General features: G+C 41.6%; 1 long non-coding RNA gene across 5 annotated transcripts; it reads right to left on the reverse strand.

Annotated features, from left to right (window-relative positions):
- Positions 1 to 283: 283 nt before the first annotated feature.
- LOC123114097 (uncharacterized) lies at positions 284 to 6,924 on the reverse strand. 5 transcript variants are annotated; one of them, XR_006456405.1, is made up of 10 exons: positions 6,619 to 6,924; positions 5,569 to 5,656; positions 5,342 to 5,472; positions 5,173 to 5,230; positions 4,559 to 5,024; positions 4,369 to 4,424; positions 3,402 to 3,484; positions 1,992 to 2,065; positions 1,550 to 1,904; positions 284 to 843 (listed from the first exon to the last, which is right to left on the reverse strand). It is a non-coding gene; the product is annotated as an uncharacterized lncRNA (long non-coding RNA). The 5 variants fall into 5 exon arrangements; XR_006456404.1 differs by having other exon boundaries at positions 285 to 843; positions 3,402 to 3,499; positions 4,369 to 4,410; positions 6,627 to 6,919; XR_006456402.1 differs by having other exon boundaries at positions 285 to 843; positions 3,402 to 3,499; positions 6,627 to 6,919.
- Positions 6,925 to 9,783: the final 2,859 nt, after the last annotated feature.

Consider the following 9,783-nt stretch of genomic DNA (forward strand, 5'->3'; position numbering starts at 1 on the left):
CTAGTTCGGTTTAGTCAGGGCACGCAGTAAGAAATAGTTCCCGAAGGTAAAGGCTTCGCATTGGCTGCAGCTAGCTATGTAAAACAGCCGGATATTGGATGTTTAAACTGAATTGTTGCACCCCTAAACTTGGAATTCTGGTTCAGTTTTAGCTCTTAAGAAATGCCGGTGGAATATTGCTCAACAAATTAAAATGAATATAGCACATAAATCCGACCTGACAGCCCCTCTTTTCTTCTTCTCTCACCTCCTCACATATTAATATATTGTATTAAATTTCATATTTAGAAACTGGAAGCATAAGAAAGCTCGACGAATAACTTCCTTGAAATAAATGAGCGACAACTAAGTGAGGCATACATCCAAGGCAAAATTTTCATGTTTTGTATGCCTACTTTTAGCTGATGGTGATGGTTACTTTAGTGTATCCCTGAATGAAAAAGCAAATAAACATGTGCCTTATCGATCAAAAGGTTACTCCCTAGACTAATTATCTAAACAAAATCACCTCTATCAAAAGCCCCAATGGTTAATTCTAACGTGGAGGAGCAGTGCTGAATTAACTGTTTGACTTCACTATTCTATACCGTATAACAAACAATCAAAGTTCAAGACTATGAATTTAGCAGCATGATGATGATGATGGTGATATACTTAATCAAATACCATTGCCGTAACAGTAAGGCCTTCTGTTCTGTTCCTTCAGTAAGAAAGTTGTAGAAAGAGAAGCAACCAAATAAGCAAAGAAATACCTTGCTACTTCAATTTTATCAATTTTACTGTTGGAATATGGTTTCCCCATATAAAGCTGATCCGGACAACCAAGCCAACCATCCAGAAGGTCTGCGCATGTAATTCAGAGGGAGTGATATTTAAGGGAGTCCTTGCATACGACATGATTCAGGAAAGTACATTGTGGGATGCCATTATAATTTTAAGGTTGGGGTTGTTTTCCTGAGATAGAATCAAGAAATCGAGATATCCTCAGCACAAGCAGGAGAGTAAAAATTGAGGAGCCTATGATGACAACTTGAACTCGTAGCTGCTGATGGTCAACAACCTCCATTGTCCACCCACCAGCCTCCATTGTCCACCCACCCGCGGTCATCAGCAGTTGCGCCCTTGCCCAAGCCGGGCTAGTGTCTGCCACCGCTGAGCATTATATACATTTGACTCCATTGGCACCATCACAGAGTTGCGCAAATAGACACAAAAGAGCAGCCAACTTATCACTATTTGGTGGAAAGTAGTCGAGACATTGCTGCCTAATGATTAGACGCAGACCTCAGTATAACCAACGCCTTGTGTATAAAATTTGCCTTCTAGAAAGCAAAACATGGACAAATGGTAAGGAAACATAGCTGCTTGCATACTAAACGATGATCTTATTCCTTTAAAGGGTCTACTAAAAATAAATAAGCATCAATATGTATGACCACACAAGCCATTAAATCTTGTGCTTTTAAATTTTCAATTACAGCAATGGAGTTCATTTTCGAGGGATTTTTAACAATCATGTATAATAACTCGAATGAAGATCTGAAAGTACCTTGTAGGAAAGCTGATTGCAAAATTACAAATTGTAAGCCAAATCAGTTCAAATCTGACCAAACTCTGGATGACTATCTCATGATGCCCAATATACTGCTCTTTCAAGGCATCAAACAAAGTGCACTCCCTATGAAATGTGAAATCGAGAAACAATCAGCGCCTATGGACACACGTCAATAGCAATGCAAAATAAAGAAATAAGCAAGCAAACACTCAACAACCTACTGAATGTTAGGATTAAGACATCCAGATGCTCCATAGTTTTTTCTTCTGGTGGAGCACAATGCTTACTCGAGATCAGATTCTACCCCGGATGAGTGTATGCATCGACAATAGTAAATTTCTCTCCAAGACTGTTGAAAAGAGCCAAAGGCATGAAGACTATTACCAAGCCAAGCAAACAGTAGCAGACACGCAGAACAATTGATGTGCGGAATTACCTGTCACTAAACGAATTTATGTCAGGGATATCCTCATTGATATACCAAAAGCAGGCCAAGCGACCAATGAGCCCCTTGTACCTGTCGGAAAGAAACAAGAAGGAAAAAATTTAGCAAGGACACTGATCATAAAGAATCAAGAGCGTTGTATAGAAAGCATCCGAAATAAATGTCACAAACAATGCGTTCTTTCTCAATACACAACAAGCATAATATAGTGTAGAAATAAACCTTGCTTCTCTAGACCTTTAATCAAGCTATGAAGGACATAATGTCAAAATGATAACTGCCGAGAAAGGAAATCACTAACATCCATGTGCAATATGTGATTGAGGTTAATGCACATAGGAATATTAAAACCTGCAGGTATTTCTTGGTACAGAGCAGACCTACGAAATCTATTACAAAGCACGTGCGTGGAGAAGACACGGTCTCGCTCCTCTTTTTCTGTCGCTGCCGCTGCCCGCGTTGCCTGCCTTTTTCTCTCTAGCACCATGGGGATCGGAGGAAGGGGAGCTAGGGATGGAAGGTGGAGGGGCTAGCGTGGGGAGGAGGAGGAGGAGGAGAAGCGGCAACATGGGAAAGAGAGAGGGGGAAGGGGGGAGGCGGCGGCAGCGGCTAGGAGGGAGGTCGAGGAGGAGGGACGGTCGCGTGCTGTCGTGGGCGTGGGTGGGGAAGCTGATGCAACCAGACACCAAAGCACCCAGCTCGGCGAACATAGTCACAAGTTCTACATCATTACAATACGTACAGAACAACCAGCACAACAACCTGATGCAGCTGCAACTGCCTCAGGCTTAGCATTGTGGAACCGGCTGGACTGATATGGACATTTCACTGCATAACTTTGCAGTGTTTGAAATGATCATCGCCTAGTCAGTAAAACAACTAATTCTACATGATTTTATATGCTACCCAAATCTTATAACCCTAAACCCACACCAGATTTTGGAGAGGAAAACATGGGAGGTGAAGTAGAAAACACTTGAACTATTTTCCAACTATCGCGTCATTATGTAGAGTGAAGATGAGAACGGTCCAAGTAGTAAATATAGTAATTTAAATCTTGTGCTTTTTATGGGATTTTTTCCCCACAGACATGTGAAGCAAAAAAATTCACTTTGAGATGGCAGTTTCACAAGTAATTCAAAATCATGGCCAATACAGAAGTGAATAACAGGAAGGGTAAATTTAACTATAAGTATTTCCTCTATGTCCTACTCAAAGTGTTAACCAGTTAGAAACACAACATATTTAACTCCAAAAATATACTACTGTCAGAACAAACCAAGCCTATGCAAAGCATGCAAATTACAGAATAAACTTAGCAACACAACTATTTGTTTGTTTGATGGCAAATTTTAATCCTACGAATGAAAGCAAAATGCTAAGAGACTTATCAAGGGATACCTGAATTTCATTGGCGCGTGCATTTTCTAGGAGTAAAGAACTCTGTTGCTCACATTCATATACATATTCTAGTCAAGAATAGTCTACAAAAGTGCAGGCTAAGATCCAGTTAGAAGAAAACAGTTATAAGTATGCCCAAACCAGAAAATTGATGTTATATCTTGTAAAAACAATATCAAAATCATGCCCAATTTCACCTTTTAGGGATTAGAGCAAGATCCAGAAACAGAATCATCCTTATTAAGTACTCTCTGCTCTGAACCACATTTTCTGAATGACTCTCAAAGTACAAATGCCTAGAGGCTTCTCGATGTAAATTTGGAACAAATACGAATCAGATGTATAGGGAAATAAGACGGAGGCCAAATTTTGTTGCTACTAAGTTGTATCTTGTACTCCCTCCGTCCCAAAATAAGTGACTCAACTTATCGTCGACTCCATCCCAAAATAAGTGACTCAACTTATCTTGTACTCCCTCAGTCCCAAAATAAGTGAGTCAACTTTGTACTAACTTTAGTTCAAAGTTAGTACAAAGTTGAGTCACTTATTTTGAGACGGATCAGTATGAAACTGCGCCGAGATAAAATTGGTATCGAACAATTTGGTTCCAGGTATTTAAAGGAGAAGGTAACCTCCTTATTTTCCAGGTAATATCAAATATGTGGTTCTACAGAAGATTTAATAGACCTACAGAGTTAGGTACTAAGCTACAAATTTAAATATTTTAATGAGAAAACTAATCCCACTACCAAAGTAGCTCACCATCAGCTAAAGTAATATGCTGGACACAAAATGTTATGTACATAGCAGCAACATGCTTGTGCTGTACCAAAAACATAAAGTATCACAAAATATCTCCCCAAAAGAAGCTACATTATTTTCACATGGCCAGTTTACCTTTTTGATTACAAAAACAATGTGGCAATGAAATAAGAGAATAAAGCTATAACCAGAATGATCAACAAACCTCGGTAGCTTGCATATACACCAATGAAAGGTAGTCGGCAATCTGAAATTACAAACCTGGCTAAAGTTTAGTGAAAGCTCTAAAGTCTAAACTTGGAAGGAAACATGGAGGAAGCCAAGGATTGATGGCATCCACATGCCTTGCTCATGTCGATAACTCCCGAAGAGGAATAGGACATCCATGTGCTCACCAGGGGGAGAAAGAAGTGGAGCGCTGCTAGCCACAACACGCGAAAGTCGCCGGACAGGAATCTTCACCCCACCCTACTTTGTCACCCCATCCTGCTCCATATGTGTGAGCCGAAGCCACCAAATCCAGACCTATGTACTTGCCAGGAACGCTGCAAAGCCAAAACAGCACAAGACAGGTAGATCAGGGACAGAGGAAGAGGCGACAGCAAGGTTTAAAGAATGACAATTTTTCAATAACTTGGTACACAAAAAATTCTAGAGATGCTCACACATATTATCGTCGTCTTTGTTGTGCTTCATTCGTAGCTGAAACTCCCAGTAAGGAACAAATTAAGAAGGGAGGCATAGGACAGCAGGAACATGATTTTTCAAAAAAAAAATACCAACAGTACTTGATGATGGCACCATTGTGTGCTGACTACACTGCGCTTTTTCATGGTTTTAATCATGAATCGATCCATCAGGCTACAAATTACAATGAATGGATTATCAATGGTAATGACTGAAAATAATTAGATATGCGCATGCAACATGATATATGAGCACAAATACACATACAACATGATCTATGAGCACAAAAAATTTCCAAAGCATGTGAATTAAATTGACTTACTAATTTGGCAAACTACTGCCGCCGTATGGCATCTTCTGAACTTAATCAAGGGAAAATACTGCATCGAGAGAAAAATAGTAAATAATCGCATCCTGAAGAAAATTGAATCAAGGAAGAGTGTGCTTGTCACAAAAGAGTAATAAAGATTAAAGAGAGAAAGATATTTCACCTAGGGCTTTAATGATCGATCTGGCCATGGCGATGCTGTCCATGGAGAGAAGCACATAGAGAGAGGGATGACATGATGGGGAAATCGTTGTAGCCACCACCAAGATGCTTTCCTCACGGGCTTGAAATATTCTGAAGTTCTAGTGTTATTTCTTCTAGTCTAAGAAGATAAGGAAGAGCAGCAATATCTAGAGTGTAGTAGCAGATGAGACTAAAGAAGGAGATTACCAGGAGGTTTGCAAGGATGCCAGTTGCCACGGATCCAAAGGGGTGTTGTCAGCAGTGCTAGCGCACACGTCACAGATAAATAGTATGGCTGTATGGAGAACCCAAAAGTCACAAGCCACATTCAACACTTCAAGACACATATTTATGTGAATCAAAAACCCCAGTGTTGACAGAGAAGTAAAACTGATTAATGAGGGAGAGGAATAGACTGGGAACTGAGAACCATCCTCTTTAATTTTTTCAATGAATCGTTTTCTTCTGAACATGAACACTGAACACAGACTGCCACTGCTCTGCTTCGACATACTTGGGAAGATTGTCTTGACTATGGCTGTCAAACTGAGTGAACAGAATAGGGTATGGCCAGCCACTAATCAGGTCAGAGCTAGCCAGGCCTAAGCAGGAAAGAATGTTTCAGGCATTTGTTCTGGAAAAAAATGCATTTGATGCTGGGATTGTTTTTCTTTCGGGAAAAAAATGCATTTACAATTCCTTCATTTTATAGCCCAATGGTTGCATCATTTTGTAGGTTGCTTGACATAAAATTTGATGTTGCTGCTACATGGCAGTACAAGAAGGAAAGGGCAGCCACAGTAGGGGCAAAAGCTCAAAACCCATGTTTGTGTATTAAATACAAACTGATGTAGTTGCTGCATCTTAATAGAGCCTAGTAAGAGGTTTATCACAATTCTGCTATCTTGTACATATGAAGGATGAAAATAAAATAGCACATTTTAGCGATTTAAAATGGAAAACTAATGAAATCGTCATATTAAGCGTAACACTTTGCAATGCACCTGAGTTAAGATGACTAATTACTGTAGAAACCAGTACAGAAACTGAACATTGACAACACATAACACAAGATTAGCTTCTGACTTGTAGGGAGTTCCCAATTTAGTTTACCAACACAACTGTAAGGTCCATAAAAGATATTTCATGGTATTGCAGAGTGGATCTATGATGGGACTCCCTGATTATAATTACTGATAAATGGGGAGCATCCAAAAGTCATAGACAAAGAAAATTGCACCATGAAAATTGGAGTACCTTCTTACCTGGGCCGGGGGAAGACATGCACCAAAATACCAAATAGATCGGCAGTGGACGTTCGTAATTTTGACTCCAAATAGTGCCAAGCATATATACCAAGGTATGACCAATGTATTAGCAGATGGAGACACACCCACCACCAATCCCAGCAACTTGACGGTCCATGCTGGGTAGAGCACCAGGTGCAGGTATCGTTGCCCAGCAGCCGTCCTCCGCACTGCACATGTTCCTTTTGCTTTGCGAGGAAGAGGCAGAGCGCATCCTCCCAGGCAGCACGCCTGAGCCCCAACCTCCTCGCAGCTCCTGATCCAATCAGGATCGAGCCGCCGCCAACCGCCAGGTCTCGCCCGACCTCGCCCGAACAGGCGGACGCCGGCGGATGACCCCCTCCCGGCAGCCGACGGATCGAGCCGCCGCCCACCGCCAGGTCTCGCCCGACCTCGCCGGCACAGGCGCACGCCGGCGGATGACCCCCTCCCGGCAGCCGACGCACCTCAAACTCCTATTTCCTCTCTTTCTCCCTCCTCTCCTTCCTTCTCTCTCTCCCTCTCCTATAGGGGCTGGTCCATGGCGCTGCAACGAAACAAGCGCCGCCGCTGTTGCCCTTTGCCTGCAAGTCACCGCCACCGCCGCCGAGCGGACGCGGGAGAGGAAGAGACGAGCGACGGCGACCATGCGCTGGGGGCAGAGGAGGAGAGAAGTGAAGGGGAGGAGGCGGCGGCGCAGTGGTGGTGCTGGAGCCCGTGGTGGAGAGAAGGAGGGGACGAGGGGCTCGAGAGGCGATTGGCGTCTAGAAGACGGAAACAATTGGTCGCTTTCGCGCTCGCTGAGTCCACCCACCTTTTTACTGCAGCACACCCCTCTTTTCACCCGAACGACCGAACCCACGCACGCACAATGGTCCCGCGAGGAAGGATGGCCCAGATGTCATCCACCAAACTGTAAAGCTATGGAGTGAGTTAAAACTGACGGCCAGATGTTTGACAGCGAGTTGAAAAGTACCGTAAACTTTACAGCGATGCACAACGGGCGAACCAGATCGAAGACCCGACTCAAACGCTCCAGTTATGCGGGTAGTGTAGCAGTTTTTATATGTTCAATGACTAGCTCCGACAATGGCGGACTAAGGGTGGATGAAGAGAATGGCGGTGGGCAAACAATGGGTGGTTAAGGAAACACGAAGACTAACTTGAAGGTAGTAGGAGGCAATTGCTAAACTAGCATGTCCATAAATTATTTTGTTATCCCGTGGCAACGCACGGGCATTCAACTAGTGAGTACTTAATAGGAAGATGTATTATGTGTTAGGTGTCCTATATAGGAGGAGGCAGGACTTTGCATTGCATACTCCTATAGGCCGACCTGATCGATTATGGCTGGGAGCGATTATTCGTACAGAGTTTTCCTTTCAGCGTTCGGTCATGGGCTTCTCTATGTGGTCTCTGTCCGTTTCTTCTATGCTTTAATCTTAATTAAGTTGGAAAGGTTATGTCTAAATTTGAGCCGTTCTTTTTTATTGCTTGATGCTAGATAAATCTGAGCCGTTTAATGTTTGTTATTTTATAATAATATAATAGATAGGCTTTGACTTTGCCTATGCACATACGCTGCAGCGTGTCTTTTTTCTTCCTTTTCATCAATGTGAACTGCTCCGTCTAGATCTCCTGCCCATCACGTCATGCTTCGGTTGGAAAATATAGCTATTTCTACGTGACACGTCTAATTGTTTGTACGTAACCATATTTAAATCTCAGCCCTTAATATATAATATTAGCGGTCAAGATAATTTAATCTGTGTGGACAAACGTAATAGCTTGTTTGCCTCTTGTTTTAATTAAATAATAGATAATAGATATCATACTTTTTCTTAGCAGTAGGAAGAGGAAATTCAAAACCTCCAAATATAATTGATGGAATTTTCTCAATAGAGTTTATGATGTGAACTTGAGGTTGTTTCCTCGGAAAATGTACCGTGTGCTCATTTCCATTAACATGAAAGGTGACATTGCCTTTGTTGCAATCAATAACAGCACCTGCAGTGTTTAAAAAGGGTCTACCAAGGATGATCGACATACTGTCGTCCTCAGGGATATCAAGAATGACAAAGTCTGTTAAGATAGTAACATTCGCAACAACAACAGGCACGTCCTCACAAATGCCGACAGGTATAGCAGTTGATTTGTCAGCCATTTGCAAAGATATCTCAGTAGGTGCCAACTTACTTAATTCAAGTCTACGGTACAAGGAAAGAGGCATAACACTAACACCGGCTCCTAAATCACATAAGGCAGTTTTAACATAATTTCTTTTTATGGAGCAAGGTATAGTGGGTACTCCGGGATCACCAAGTTTCTTAGGTATTCCACCCTTAAAGGTATAGTTGGCAAGCATGGTGGAAATTTCAGCTTCAGGTATTTTCCTCTTATTAGTGATGATATCTTTCATATATTTAGCATAAGGGTTTGTTTTAAGCATATCAGTTAAGCGCATACGTAAGAAAATAGGTCTAATCATTTCAGCAAAACGCTCAAAGTCCTCATCATCCTTTGTCTTGGATGGTTTAGGAGGAAAGGGCATGGGTTTTTGAACCCATGGTTCTCTTTCTCTACCATGCTTCCTAGCAACAAAATCTCTCTCATCATAACATTGATTTCTTGATTGTGGGTTATCAAGATCAACAGCAGGTTCAATTTCTATATCATTGTTATTACTAGGTTGAGCATCATTATTAGCATCATCATTAGGTTCATGTTCATCTCCGGATTGTGTTTCAGCATCAGAGATAGAAGTATCATTAGGATTCTCAAGTGTTTCCACATTAGGTTCACTAGAAGCATGCAAAGTCCTATTATTTTTCTTTTTCTTCTTCTTAGAAGAACTAGGAGCATCTAGATTATTATTCTGAGAATCTTGTTCAATTCTCTTAGGGTGGCATTCAGGATACAAAGGTCCTGAGTCATTTTACCAGTTCTAGTAGCCACTCTAACAGCAAAATCATATTTTTATTTAGTTCATCTAGCAATTCATTCTGAGCCTTAAGTACTTGTTCAGCTTGAGTGGTAACCATAGAAGCATGTTTACTAGTGAGTTTAAGTTCACCCTTAACTCTAGACATATAATCACTCAAGCGTCCAATCATATAAGCATTATTTTTCAACTGTC

The sequence above is a fragment of the Triticum aestivum genome, chromosome 5B (genome assembly GCF_018294505.1).
Source record: "Triticum aestivum cultivar Chinese Spring chromosome 5B, IWGSC CS RefSeq v2.1, whole genome shotgun sequence".
Taxonomy (NCBI): domain Eukaryota; kingdom Viridiplantae; phylum Streptophyta; class Magnoliopsida; order Poales; family Poaceae; genus Triticum; species Triticum aestivum.